Raw genomic sequence first — 15610 nt, 5'->3', positions numbered from 1 at the left:
ACAGTGACAGTAGCCTGCAGGGGACCTCGCCCAACTCATCAGGACCAATCAGAAGATCAGAACTACTAGATTGAACCTACTTCATTTATTGCATAAAATGTCTGCACACAATGTTTCGGGGCTCTCTTCAGATAATAATAATAATAATAATAATAATAATAATATGCCATTTAGCAGACGCTTTTATCCAAAGCGACTTACAGTCATGCGTGCATACATTTTTGTGTATGGGTGGTCCCGGGGATCGAACCCACTACCTTGGCGTTACAAGCACCATGCTCTACCAGCTGAGCTACAGAAAGTGGATACTCATGGATGCGCATTGCAATTGTAAAATGTCAACACAATTGGAGACACCACGTCATTTTTGGAGACATGTTATTGACAGTAAACTATTGTAGATGCGACTGCTAACTAAATAAAACATTTTAGCTGGCTAGCTAATCATCTTAGCTAAATGTGGGGCAAACAATTCAGTTATTTACCGTTAATTTGAGGGATTGGGGTGAAAGAAATCGAGTTACATAGTGATACTTTACGATATACTGTATTGACAATATCGCAATATTTTAGCGCTAGTTGGCTGTACCTGCACCAAAACACCATTATTGTTCCTTCATAGCTTGTTCTCAATCTTTTCACATTGGGAGCAAATTTGTTTTCAGCACTTTTATTTCCATGACTGATCAAAACTCGTTCTCATGGCTTTCTGATCCCTCTGCAACAGACATATGGTGCGCAATAAAATCACAGTATCGAATCGCAATACGTATAGAATCATGAGACTCGCAATGCTGATGCATATATCTTATCGTGAGGTTCCTGGCAATTCCCAGCCCAAGTTCATTTGCCACAACAAATCTCTTCGCTAGCAAACGCGATGTCTTCTCCAAAACGGCAATGTGTCTCCAGCAATGTTTACTTTTTTGACGTTCTATGGCATCTCCACTTTCCAAGCATATATGACCACATGTAATATTTTGGTAAGTGATGCAAATAGTGAACTATGTAGGGCCAGGATGTAAAATATATGTAGCTGCAGCAATTTCTCTTATCTGATATGGTAAGTAATGGGGCTTAATTTATAGCTCCCTAAGAGTTTGACGAACGGGTCCGTGAACGCGATTCCAGATATATTTACCTCTGAATAAACTGCCTTTATTACACCATATCCACATCCAGTAAACTTGTGATTATCAACACTAACCTCATCGTTGTGGCGGCGGACAGCTAGCCTGTATCCTCGTCATCCAGTTGAGTGAGTGGCAATGTCTTTTCGTTCAGTACCAATTTTTGGAAAATCCTCGGGTGTAGGACTTTCCGCCTTTAGTAGAAACCTGTTGAATTATTAAATTTGGTCTGGGAGGTCCTAATTGTTTCGTGCTAATTTATCTCCATTTGTTCGCCGACAAAAAGGAACTTCTTTCAAACAATCCACTCTTTTCTCAGTTACGTTCATGGTTACGTAACGTATGACGAAAGCGTGAAGTGCAAGCCCACAGACACCCATTGAGATTGTATTGAAGGCTCTGAAATTTGAAAAAATAGATTTTACATGGGAGTCTATTACAGACTTCTGGGCGATTTTCAACCTGACTGAAATCGCCCCAAAAGGGGGGGGAGCCATTTGAAGCACGACTTTAGCCTGATTCGACATTTAGTGGCAGTGTGGCACTGTGGCAGATCAGACGTATAGATTACAACACTGATAACTACTGTTGCCGTGATATAATTGATTAGAAAAAAAATCCCTTCCTTTTCCCGTTTGGCAGTGCGTCGCCCATATCGCCCTATTGAACAGGCCGCCCCTGCCTACACCACGGGTATGACAAAACATTTATTTTTACTGCTCTAATTATGTTGGTAACCAGTTTATAATAGCAATAAGGCACCTCGGGGGTTTGTGGTATATCGCCAGTATACCACGGCAAAGGGCTGTATCCAGGCACTCTGCGTTGTGTCGAGCAGCCCTTAGCTGTGGTATATTGGCCATATACCACACCCCTCGGGCCTTATTGCTTAATTATAGGGCGGGAATTATTTCAAATGATCATGTGGGCTTGACTGCCTCAGAACACCTGACACTTGGCTAACATGCCCTCTACCAAACATCTTTAAATACAGTAAAACATTTCATAAAGTAAATCCAATGACAATCATTTTAAACAATGGCTATTCTTTGTTTTCACAACAATGTCCACTCATTGTTTTCATATATTGATAGCAGGGTTGTTATGCTCAATTCAGAATTAAATTGAGAATGGCTCATAAATTCCAATCCAATTCTTGAATTGGAATTGAATTGAAATTGAAGTAGTAAACAGGATACAGAATTTCAATTCGAATTAAAGGAAATATAATTGAATTCAATGAAATTCAAATGACTCTTATATTCTATACTGAACAAAAACATCAACGCAACATGCAACAATTTCAACGATTTTACTGAGTTACAGTTCATACAAGGAAATCAATCAATTGAAATAAATTCATTAGGCCCTGATCTATGGATTTCATATGACAGGCAATACAGATATGCATCTGTTGGTCACAGATACCTTAAAAAAAGTAGGGGCGTGGATCAGAAAACCAGTCAGTATCTGGTGTGACCACCATTTGCCTCATGCAGCGCAACACATCTCCTTCGCTCAGGGTTGATTAGGCTGTTGATTGTGGCCTGTGGAATGTTGTTAAATTGCTGTGGAAAGTTGCTGGATATAGGCGGGAACTGGAACACGCTGTCGTACACGTTGATCCAAGAGAATCACAGCTCAATGGGTGACATGTCTGGTGAGTATGCAGGCCATGGAAGAACTGGGACATTTTCAGCATCCAAGAATTGTGTACAGATCCTTGCGACATGGGGCCGTGCATTATCATGCTGAAACATGAGGTGATGGCGGTGGATGAATGACACGACAATGCGTCTCAGTATCTCGTCACGGTATCTCTGCATTCAAATTGCCATCGATAAAATGCAATTGTGTTCGTTGTCTGTAGTTTATGCCTGGCCCTACCATAACCCCACCGCCACCATGGGGCACTCTGTTCACAATGTTGAAATCAGCAAACGGCTCAACCACACAACGCCATACACGTGGTCTGCGGTTGTGAGACCGGTTGGACGTACTGCCAAATTCTCTAAAACGACGTTGGAGGCGGCTTATGGTAGAGAAATGAACATTAAATTATCTGGCAACAGCTGCGGTGGACATTCCTGTAGTCAGCATGCCAATTGCAGGCTCCCTCAAAACTTGAGACATCGGGGCCTCCATAGTACCGCAGTGGTCTAAGGCACTGCATCGCAGTGCTAGGGGCGTCACTACAGACCCGGGTTCGATCCTGGGTTGTATCACAACCGGCCGTGATCGGTAGTCCCATAGGTTGGCGCACAATTGGCCCAGCATCGTCCGGGTTAGGGGAGCGTTTGGCTGGGGGGGCTTTACTTGGCTCATTGTGCTCTAGCGACTCCTTGTGGCGGGCAGGGCGTCTGCAGGCTAACCTCGGTCATCAGGTGAACAGTGTTTCCTCTGACACAGTCGACACATTGGTGCAGCTGGCTTCCGGGTTAAGTGGGCGGGTGTTAAGAAGCACGGTTTGGCGGGGCATGACTCGACCTTCGCCTCTCGAGCCCGTTGGGGAGTTGCAGCAATGAGACAAGATCGGAATTGGCGAGAAAAAGGGGGTAAAAAATAATAATAAATACTTTTTTTTTTTTTAAGACATCTGTGGCATTGTGTTGTGTGACAAAACTGCAAATTTTATAGTGGCCTTTTATTGTCCCCAGCACAAGGTGCACCTGTGTAATGACCATGCTGTTTAATCAGCTTCTTGATATGCCATACCTGTCAGGTGTATAGATTGTCTTGGCAAGCGAGAAATGCTCACTAACAGGGTTGTAAACAAATTTGTGCACAAAATTTGAGAGAAATACGTTTTTTTTTGCATATAGAACATTTCTGTGATCTTTTATTTCAGCTCATGAAACATATTATACATATTTATGTTCAGTGTATATTAGGTGTAGTCTATACAAATATACATATTGTATATTAAAACATGAAACATGTTGTTATATAGGCTACATGCATATAAAATATTGATGAAACAATTGATTTTGCGGAAAAACTCTTAAAATGAATGATGAAGGAAAACAAAACCTGTACGTGAATATTCAAAGTTATTATATTTCATTAATCACTTACATGTAGTTAAATATGGGGAAAATACTACCAGACTGCATTAGTTTAACCCTCATGTTGACCCTAAAGCCTTCAAAAATAACCCAAAGAAACAAAATGGTTGCTGGAAATACACTGTACATCACAGGAGGTTGGTGGCAAGTTAATTGGGGAGGATGGGCTCGTGGTAATGGCTGGAGCAGAATCAGTGGAATGGTATCAAATATATCAAACACATGGTTTGATGCCATTCCATTTGCTCCGTTCCAGCCATTATTATGAGCCGTCCTCCCCTCAGCAGCCTCCACTGCTATACAGTGCATTCAGAAAGTATTCAGACCCCTTGACTTTTTCCACATTGTGTTACGTTACAGCCTTATTCTAAAATAGATTAAATCGTTTTTTTTCCCCATCATCAGTCTACACACAATACTCCATAATGAGCAAAAACAGGTTTCTAGAAATTTCTGCAAAAAATAAATAAACAAAATCTCACATTTACATAAGTATTCAGACCCTTTACTCAGTACTTTGTTGAAGTACCTTTGGCAGCGATTAGAGCCTTGAGTCTTCTTGGGTATGACGCTACAAGCTTGGCACAGCTTTATTTGGGGAGTTTCTCCCATTCTTCTCTGCAGGTCCTCTCAAGCTCTGTCAGGTTGGATGGGGAGCGTCGCTGCATCTCCAGAGATGTTCGATTGGGTTCAAGTCCGGGCTCTGGTCGGGCCACTCAAGGACATTTAGAGACTTGTCCCGTAGTCACTCCTGCGTTGTCTTGGCTGTGTGCTTAGGGTCGTTGTCCTGTTGGAAGGTGAACCTTCGCCCCAGTCTGAGGTCCTGAGCGCTCTGGAGCAGGTTTTCATCAAGGATCTCTCTGTACTTTACTCCGTTCATCTTTACCTCAAACCTGACTAGTCTCCCAGTCCTTGCTGCTGAAAAACATCCCCACAGCATGATGCTGCCACCACCATGCTTCACCATAGGGATGGTGCCAGTTTTCCTCCAGACGTGATGCTTGGCTTTAGGCCAAAGAGTTCAATCTTGGTTCATCAGACCAGAGAATCTTGTTTCTCATTGTCTGAGAGTCCTTTAGGTGCCTTTTGGCAAACTCCAAGCGGGCTGTCATGTGCCTTTTACTGAGGAGTGGCTTCTCTCTGGCCACTCTACCATAAAGGCCTGATTGGTGGAGTGTTGTCCTTCTGTAAGGTTCTCCGATCTCCACAGAGGAACTCTGGAGCTCTGTCAGAGTGACCATTGGGTTCTTGGTCACCTCCCTGACCAAGGCCCTTCTCCCCCGATTGCTCAGTTTGGCCGGGCGGCCAGCTCTAGGAAGAGTCTTGGTGGTTCCAAACTTCTTCCATTTAAGAATGATGGAGGCCACTGTGTTCTTGGGGACCTTCAATGCTGCAGAATAATTTTGTACCCTTCCCCAGATCTGTGTTTTAGGAACTGCTCTTCGTCTTGTGAGCATTACGTGGCAACGCAGGTATTTTGATAGCACACAGGGCTGCGGGCCAGAAGGTTGTGGGTTCGCAGACCACTGTGGACAAGAGTAGGCGTGGAAAGATCTTCTTTATCGTAAAAGTATTGCATGAAACTATCATCATATTTGCAGGTCCAAGAACATGTTTCCTTTTATAAACATGTCATGCAATTCTACGTAATTTTACATATTAGCAGAATATTTTTTAATACCACACAAATTACTGAAATTACAGGCTAAGAATGGACAGAGATAGGCCTATGTGTTCATCTTATCATATTTTTTCCAATGCCAGACCAGTGTGTCTTGTTTGCAATGAAACGGACCCTCTGAGATGTCATTATGAATCTGAGCATGGTACTTTTTAAAGCTTTAACTGCTGGCTACTTTTCTTCTGTGGCTTAACCCAACGAGAGAAGGTCTTAAGCTAACAAGAGGTAGGCCTGTGATTTTGGCCATTTTCTTTAATAAAAAGTAGGCCTATGGCATACCCTCTCATACCCCATCATTTGGAGTCTTGGTTTTAACTTAACAGCCCTTCACTGACACGGAGGTAGCCTATTTAAATAGTGCATGGTGGGTGGAGGAATTGACCTACAAATCTATGGATAATTTTGTCTGTCAAACTGTCACGCCTGCTTGAGGGCACCAGGCTTCCCATCATTACGCACACCTGTCACCATCGTTCCGCGCATCTGCGCTTCATTGGACTCACCTGGACTTCATCACTGTTTAATTACCTCCCTTATATTTGTCTGTTCCTCAGTTGTGATCCCCGTGTCAGCATTAATGTCATTTTGTTCCCCCTGTCCAGACACTGTTCTTGTTTTTATTTTTTATTTTTTGGGGGTAGATCAGCTTAATATTGCAGATAGATTGTAACTTCCATCAATGTAATTGTCTGCATCACTTCCAATCCCCCAGGCCAAAATACCAGCAACAGTGTGTGAAAACCTTGTGAAGATTTACAGAAAACGTTTGACCTGTGTCATTGCCAACAAAGGGTATATAACAAAGTATTGAGAAACTTTTGTTATTGACCAAATACTTATTTTCCACCATAATTTGCAAATAAATTCATAAAAAATCCTACAATGTGATTTTCTGGAGAAAAAAAATCTCATTTTGTCTGTCATAGTTGACGTGTACCTATGATGAAAATTACAGGCCTCTCTCATCTTTTTAAGTGGGAGAACTTGTACAATTGGTGGCTGACTAAATACTTTTTTCCCCCACTGTATATATATATATATATATATATATATATATATATATATACACACACATACATACATATACATATATACAGTGGGGAGAACAAGTATTTGATACACTGCCGATTTTGCAGGTTTTCCTACTTACAAAGCATGTAGAGGTCTGTAATTTTTATCATAGGTACACTTCAACTGTGAGAGACGGAATCTAAAACAAAAATCCAGAAAATCACATTGGATGATTTTTATATAATTAATTTGCATTTTATTGCATGACATAAGTATTTGATCACCTACTAACCAGTAAGAATTCCGGCTTTCACAGACCTGTTAGTTTTTCTTTAAGAAGCCCTCCTGTTCTCCACTCTTTACCTGTATTAACTGCACCTGTTTGAACTCGTTACCTGTATAAAAGACACCTGTCCACACACTCAATCAAACAGACTCCAACCTCTCCACAATGGCCAAGACCAGAGAGCTGTGTAAGGACATCAGTGATAAAATTGTAGACCTGCACGAGGCTGGGATGGGCTACAGGACAATAGGCAAGCAGCTTGGTGAGAAGGCAACAACTGTTGGCGCAATTATTAGAAAATGGAAGAAGTTCAAGATGACGGTCAATCACCCTCGGTCTGGGGCTCCATGCAAGATCTCACCTCGTTGGACATCATTGATCATGAGGAAGGTGAGGGATCAGCCCAGAACTACATGGCAGGACCTGGTCAATGACCTGAAGAGAGCTGGGACCACAGTCTCAAAGAAAACCATTAGTAACACACTACGCCGTCATGGATTAAAATCCTGCAGCGCACGCAAGGTCCCCCTGCTCAAGCCAGCGCATGTCCAGGCCTGTCTGAAGTTTGCCAATGACCATCTGGATGATCCAGAGGAGGAATGGGAGAAGGTCATGTGGTCTGATGAGACAAAAATGAGCTTTTTGGTCTAAACTCCACTCGCCGTGTTTGGAGGAAGAAGAAGGATGAGTACAACCCCAAGAACACCATCCCAACCGTGAAGCATGGAGGTGGAAACATCATTCTTTGGGGATGCTTTTCTGCAAAGTGGACAGGACGACTGCACCGTATTGAGGGGAGGATGGATGGGGCCATGTATCGCGAGATCTTGGCCAACAACCTCCTTCCCTCAGTAAGAGCATTGAAGATGGGTCGTGGCTGGCTCTTCCAGCATGACAACGACCCGAAACACACAGCCAGGGCAACTAAGGAGTGGCTCCGTAAGAAGCATCTCAAGGTCCTGGAGTGGCCTAGCTAGTCTCCAGACCTGAACCCAATAGAAAATCTTTGGAGGGAGCTGAAAGTCCGTATTGCCCAGTGACAGCCCTGAAACCTGAAGGATCTGGAGAAGGTCTGTATGGAGTAGTGGGCCAAAATCCCTGCTGCAGTGTATGCAAACCTGGTCAAGACCTACAGGAAACGTATGATCTCTGAAATTGCAAACAAAGGTTTCTGTACCAAATATTAAGTTCTGCTTTTCTGATGTATCAAATACTTATGTCATGCAATAAAATGCAAATTAATTACTTAAAAATCATATAATGTGATTTTCTGGATTTTTATTTTAGATTCCGTCTCTCACAGTTGAAGTGTACCTATGAAAAAAAAAATTACAGACCTCTGCATGCTTTGTAAGTAGGAAAACCTGCAAAATCGGCAGTGTATCAAATACTTGTTCTCCCCACTGTATATACACACATACATACACATATACATATACATATACAAACATACACACACACATACATACATACAGTGCGGAGAACAAGTATTTGATATTTCAACTGTACTGTGATGTCTTACAAAAGTTCTGAAGCTTTCTATTCTCATTGTTTCTACAGATTGTGAATTGAAAATAAACATTTTTGCCAATAGTATTATTATGTTATTGATCGATTGACTATGACTTTTCAGATCACCCAGTAGTGCTATCTGCAGGGTTAGCTCCAGGTAAATATTGCAATCCTTTAGCCATTCCTGGACCTGTGTCCAAAAACAAGCTACAAATGGACAGTACCAAAACAAATGATCTAATGATTCTGTCTCTTCGCAGCAAAATCTGCAGAGCTGGGAAGATTGTATCCCCCATATAAATAACATTCTATTGGTAGCAATAATTTTATATAATAATTTAAATTGAAAGATTCTAAGTTTTGAATCCGGTGTCGTTTTGCGTATCAGTTCATAAACACTATGCCATGGGATCGGTACGTCAAAAATCTCTTCCCAACTATTTTGCAATCTATATGGGACGGCTGTCAATCCTTTGGTCCTTAAATGAAACTGATATACTTTTTTATTTATCACAGTTTTCCTTAACCAATTATGTTCTTTAATGGAAGGCCGACAGACAAGTTCCTTACTTTCTCCCCCTTCCACTTTCCTCTTCCATTTTTGCGGTAAGGCTGCAATTATTTGGTTGTAATTTTGGGTAGAGCAGACATTTCCATATGTTTTTGTTAGCTGCATGTGCGACATAACTCCACCAGTCCTACCGTTGATATCATTTACAAAGATTATACCTTTTTTAAACATTCTGTAAAAAAAACTTGTTTTTGTCAATTAGTATATTTGAGTTTAACCACCATATTTGTTGCATTATTTGTTCTGTCGTTTCTGGAGGATTAAATTGAAATTGCAACCAACTTTCTATGACTTGTTTTAGAAATAGTGATATCTGGGAGATGATTTCCTTTTCAAATAACTGAAAGTGAGTGGTTGTAATCTGAATAAAGGGAAAAAGGCCATTCTTGAACATTGGGTGAGACAATCTTACTAATTTACTAGAGAACCAGTTCGGATTTAAGTATAACTTTTGTATGACTGAAGCTTTTAGTGATAGGTTAATAATTTCTGTCCTCCAAATTCATATTCATTACATAAATAGGCCCGTTTAATTTTGTCTGGCTTGCCGTTCCAAATAAAATGGAATATTTTTTACTCATATAATTTAAAAAACTGTTTGCTAGGCGTAGGCAAGACCATAAGCAAATAGGTAAACTGGGATAATACTAAAGAGTTAATCAGGGTGATTTTTCCACAAATTGACAGGTATTTACCTTTCCATGGTAGCAAGATCTTATCTATTTTTGCTAACTTTCTATTATAATTTATTGAAGTGAGATCATTTATTTACTTTGGGATATGTATTCCGAGTATATCCACATCACCATCAGACCATTTTATTGGTAAACTACATGGTAATGTAAAAATTGTATTTTTTATTGATCCAATATGTAATATAGTACATTTGTCAGAATTTGGTTGTAATCCAGAGAGGTTAGAAAATGTATCTAGATCCTCTATGAGGCTGTGGAGTGATTCTAGTTGTGGATTTTTAAGAAAACATGAATCATCAGCGTACAATGACACCTTTGTTTTTAAGCCCTGGATTTCTAACCCCCTGATATTATTGTTGGATCTGGTCCTCTGTAGCTCAATTGGTAGAGCATGGCGCTTGTAACGCCAGGGTAGTGGGTTCGATCCCCGGGACCACCCATACGTAAAAATGTATGTGCACATGACTGTAAGTAGTTTTGGATAAAAGCGTCTGCTAAATGGCATATTATTATTATTATTATTATTATTTTAATAGCTAACATCTCAATGGCCACAATAAATAGATATGCCGATAGTGGACAACCTTGTTTCACTCCTCTTGACAGTTTAAAACTTTCTGAGAAATAGCCATTATTTACTATTTTACACCTGGGGTTACTATACATGATTTTGACCCATTTCATAAGAGATTCACCAAAATTGAAATGCTCCAGGCATTTATATATAAACCCCTGTCGTACTTTATCAAATGCCTTTTCGAAGTCTGCTATGAATAGCAGGCCTAGTTTTTCCGATTTTTCATAATGTTCTATTGTTTCCAATACTTGCCTTATATTATCTCCAATGTATCTTCCATGTAAAAAACCTGTCTGATTAGAATGAATAATATCCGACAATACCTTTTTAATTCTATGCGCTATACATTTTGCTAGAATTTTTGCATCACAACACTGAAGTGTAAGGGGTTCTCCAATTTTTTTAATGGACTGGATCTTTATATTTTCCACTTGTATCCTGTTTCAGTAGTAATGAGATCTTCTTCTTGAGTGTCAGATAATCTACCATTTACATAGGAGTGGTTAAAACATGCTAATAACGGACCTCTTAGTATATCAAAAAAGGTTTGGTATACCTCGACTGGTATGCCATCCAACCCTGGAGTTTTCCCGGACTTAAAGTCTTTAATTGCATCCAGAAGTTCCTCCTCTGTAATTTCAGTCTTTCTGTATGGCTGTTAATTTGACATTATCAATAGATTTTTTTAAAATCTACAATTAGCTTCAGTTAGAGGAGATGGAGGCGACTGAAACGAAAACATATGCTTAAAGTACTTTATTTCCTCCTTCAAAATATCATTTGGTGAATCATGGGTTACTCCATCAATTGTAACCAGTTTCATTAAATTATTTTTGGTAGCATTCCTATGTTGAAGATTAAAAAATAATTTGGTGTTTTTTCCCCATATTCCATCCAGTTTGCTTTATTTTTATAATATATTACACTTGATCTTTCTTGAATAAGTTTCTCCATTTGTTTTTGTTTTTCCTCTAATTTATTCTGAGCCTCTATGTTACAGTTTTTATTGCCATCTATCTGTTCTCAAATCAAATCAAATCAAATCAAATTTTATTGGTCACATGCGCCGAATACAACAGGTGCAGACATTACAGTGAAATGCTTACTTACAGCCCTTAACCAACAGTGCATTTATTTTTTACAAAAAAAGTAAAAATAAAACAACAACAAAAAAGTGTTGAGAGAAAAAAGAGCAGAAGTAAAATAAAGTGACAGTAGGGAGGCTATATATACAGGGGGGTACCGTTGCAGAGTCAATGTGCGGGGGCACCGGCTAGTTGAGGTAGTTGAGGTAATATGTACATGTGGGTAGAGTTAAAGTGACTATGCATAAATAATTAACAGAGTAGCAGCAGCGTAAAAAGGATGGGGTGGGGGGGCAGTGCAAGGGGAGACAGGAAGACTTTCTATTTCCTTTGTTAGTATAAACTCTTTTGACCTAAATTGCTTTTGTTTTCGAGATGAGTACTGAATTGCATGGCCTCTAAAGGCACATTTAAAGGTGTCCCATACAATAAGGGGATTTGCTGTACCTATGTAATGTTGGAAAAAGTCAGTTATAAATTCCTTTGTCCTAGTTAAAAATAAATTATCATCCAATAGGCTTTGATTAAATTTCCAATATCCTCGCCCACGTGGAAATTCAGTAAGAGTAATGTATATGCCAATTATATGATGGTCCAACCGCATTCTGTCCCCTATCAACACTTTTTAAACATTTGACCCGGATTGCCATTGTATTACATTTAATTTATTGACAAGCAATGATTATCCTAGCAAATAATTACCGCGGTCCATCCCCCCACAACATCCCCACCCCCCCACAACAGATGCCGGACAAACACACACGCACATACTCACATACTCCAACACACTCAACCCCCCTCCTCCACAATCCACCATAAAATCAGATACTCAACGGTTGTTATATCCCAGAGCCCAACTCAAGAAAGGACCTGATTTACGAGTGCGCAAACAGTTACAGCTGATTGAGAAAGCATGCAAGATTGAGCAGAAATTGACAACAATGTGAGATTTGATTAATCTACTTAATCTATGTCAAGTCCTAGGTGATGGAGATCAGATCCACCCTCTTCACCTGAGACACAAACACTCTGGTCCCCTGTTGTAACCATTTTTCCCAAGCATCTCCATGCAGTCAGACCTTTGATTATTTTTTGCCACCTGGGCCACAATGATAAACCCCCTCTCTGATTGTCAGAGTGTGACCCCCTCCCCATGGGTTACTGCAGCCAGTGTTGCCAGCACTGCCACTACCTGGGTGGGGGTACCCCACCGGAATCCCCACCGGCTAGGTACAAGGTCGTCAAGGTTCTCATTAGCAGCTTTGAGAATTTCCTTGTATATAATGCTCTCCCATCAGGGGGCTCTGGCTTTGTTCTTGTTTTGTTATATGTTCGTGTTTTCATTAAATGTTCACATTCTGTACTTGCTTCCTGTCTCCCAGTGTCTGTACTCACACAAACAGGTAGGCCTACCTCTTATTTCTTAAATAGTAAGAAATAGGCTCCAACACAAAGCCCTCTTGTTGTTAGTAAAGTCTAATTAAAATGAAGATGGTTTAAATTAATTATGCTTACTCGAAGTTGCCTACTTTCAGCACCATGAGCTGTCCATTTCGGATTGATTGTGCCACGGCTGCTGCTTCAAGAATCAGCACCACAATGTAAGTTACTGGAACCCGCATCACTGTGAGGTCAAGGCCTACTTCATGGGCAAGAAACATATTGTTTTTAATCAAATCAATTATAGTAGTAGCAAGCTATTAAAGTTGACCTCCGGTCCTCATCTTCACGCTCTCCTTCTCAAACTGAACAGAACATAGGCTATAGGCTAGTCCGAGCGCAAGATAGTGCATTTCTTTGGACTAGGCCTAATCAAAAATTATTTTTGGAAGAAGCCTTTGACTCTCCTCCTGAACTGGCACTGTAGGCCTACACAGCACAGCCATTGGTTAGGCAGCACACAAAAACTTATTTGATCAGCAAGAGCAGAGCAGGCCGGGGCTCAGGGTTGGAATATCCATTGCAGTGTGTAATACAGCCTAGTTTTATTTACACCATCCCAGCAAATATCTTAGAAATATAACTTTCCTCTGTGCTTTTCCGAGCATGCACTTCGTAGCCTATAGTCTATGGATCATTCGATTGAGATCACACTAAATAGCCAGCCTATAGGCTCACTTGATATTGCACGCTCAGTGGAGAAACAGAGAAGAGGTGCGGCATTGGGCACACATCAATATATAGCCTAATAAGCAACTCATTCTAAAACACTGAGAAATATTGAAATGTCATCAATTACAAATGACCCTCCCCAGGACTAGAATACAAAAATAATAAACCCACCACTTGACTGAAATGTAAAAAGCATGACCCTCCCCTATTTTTTCCAGGTAACCACTATGTACATTTATATCTATCCTTCCATGATAGATTGCAAGCCCTGCCACATCCATCGAGCATCAGAGCCGGCAAAGTAGGATTCGATCTTAGTTTTTGTATTGACGCTTTGCCTGTTTGATGGCTCATCGGATGTTGCAGGATTTCTTATAAGCTTCTGGATTAATGTCCTGCACCTTGAAAGTGGCAGCTCTAGCCTTTAGCTCAGTGCGGATGTTGCCTGTAATCCATGGCTTCTGGTTGGGGTATGTACGTACGGTCACTGTGGGGACAACATCGTCGATGCACTTACAGTTGAAGTCGGAAGTTTACATACACCTTAGCCAAATACATTTAAACTCAGTTTTTCACAATTCCTGACATTTAATCCTAGTAGAAATTCCCTGTCTTAGGTCAGTTAGGATCACCACTTTATTTTAAGAATGTGAAATGTCAGAATAATAGTAGAGAGAATGATTTATTTCAGCTTTTATTTCTTTCATCACATTCCCAGTGGGTCAGAAGTTTACATACACTCAAAGTATTTGGTAACATTGTCTTTAAATTGTTTAACTTGGGTCAAATGTTTCGGGTAGCCTTCCACAAGCTTCCCACAATAAGTTGGGTGAATTTTGGCCCATTCCTCCTGACAGAGCTGGTGTAACTGAGTCAGGTTTGTAGGCCTCCTTGCTCGCACACGCTTTTTCAGTTCTGCCCACAACTTTTCTATAGGATTGAGGTCAGGGCTTTGTGATGGCCACTCCAATACCTTGACTTTGTTGTCCTTAAGCCATATTGCCACAACTTTGGAAGTATGCTTGGGGTCATTGTCCATTTGGAAGACCCATTTGCGACCAAGCTTTAACTTCCTGACTAATGTCTTGAGATGTTGCTTCAATATATCCACATAATTTTCCTTCCTCATGATGCCATCTATTTTGTCAAATGCACCAGTCCCTACTGCAGCAAACCACCCCCACGGCATGTTGCTGCCACCCTCGTTGTTCACGGTTGGGATGGTGTTCTTTGGCTTGCAAGCATCCCCCTTTTTCCTCCAAACATAACGATGGTCATTATGGCCAAAAAGTTATATTTTTGTTTCATCAGACCAGAGGACATTTCTCCAAAAAGTAAGATCTTTGTCCCCATGTGCAGTTGCAAACCGTCTGGCTTTTTTATGGCGGTTTTGGAGCAGTGGGTTCTTCCTTCTGAGCGGCCTTTCAGGTTATGTCGATATAAGACTCGTTTTACTGTGGATACAGATACTTTTGTATCTGTTTCTTCCAGCATCTTCACAGGGTCCTTTGCTGTTGTTCTGGGATTGATTTGCACTTTTCGCACCAAAGTACGTTCATCTCTAGGAGACAGAATATGTCTCCTTCCTGAGCGGTATGACGGCTGCGTGGTCCCATGGTGTTTATACTTGCGTACTATTGTTTGTACAGATGAACGTGGTACCTTCAGGCGTTTGGAAATTGCTCCCAAGGATGAACCAGACTTGTGGAGGTCTACCATTTTTTTTCTGAGGTCTTGGCTGATTTCTTTTGATTTTCCCATGATGTCAAGGAAAGATGCAATGAGTTTGAAGGTAGGCCTTGAAAAACATCCACAGGTACACCTCCAATTGACTCAAATGATGTCAATTAGCCTATCAGAAGCTTCTAAAGCCATGACATCATTT

Source organism: Coregonus clupeaformis, chromosome 33, assembly GCF_020615455.1.
Source record: "Coregonus clupeaformis isolate EN_2021a chromosome 33, ASM2061545v1, whole genome shotgun sequence".
Lineage (NCBI taxonomy): Eukaryota > Metazoa > Chordata > Actinopteri > Salmoniformes > Salmonidae > Coregonus > Coregonus clupeaformis.
Note: the sequence above shows the minus strand (reverse complement) of the source record.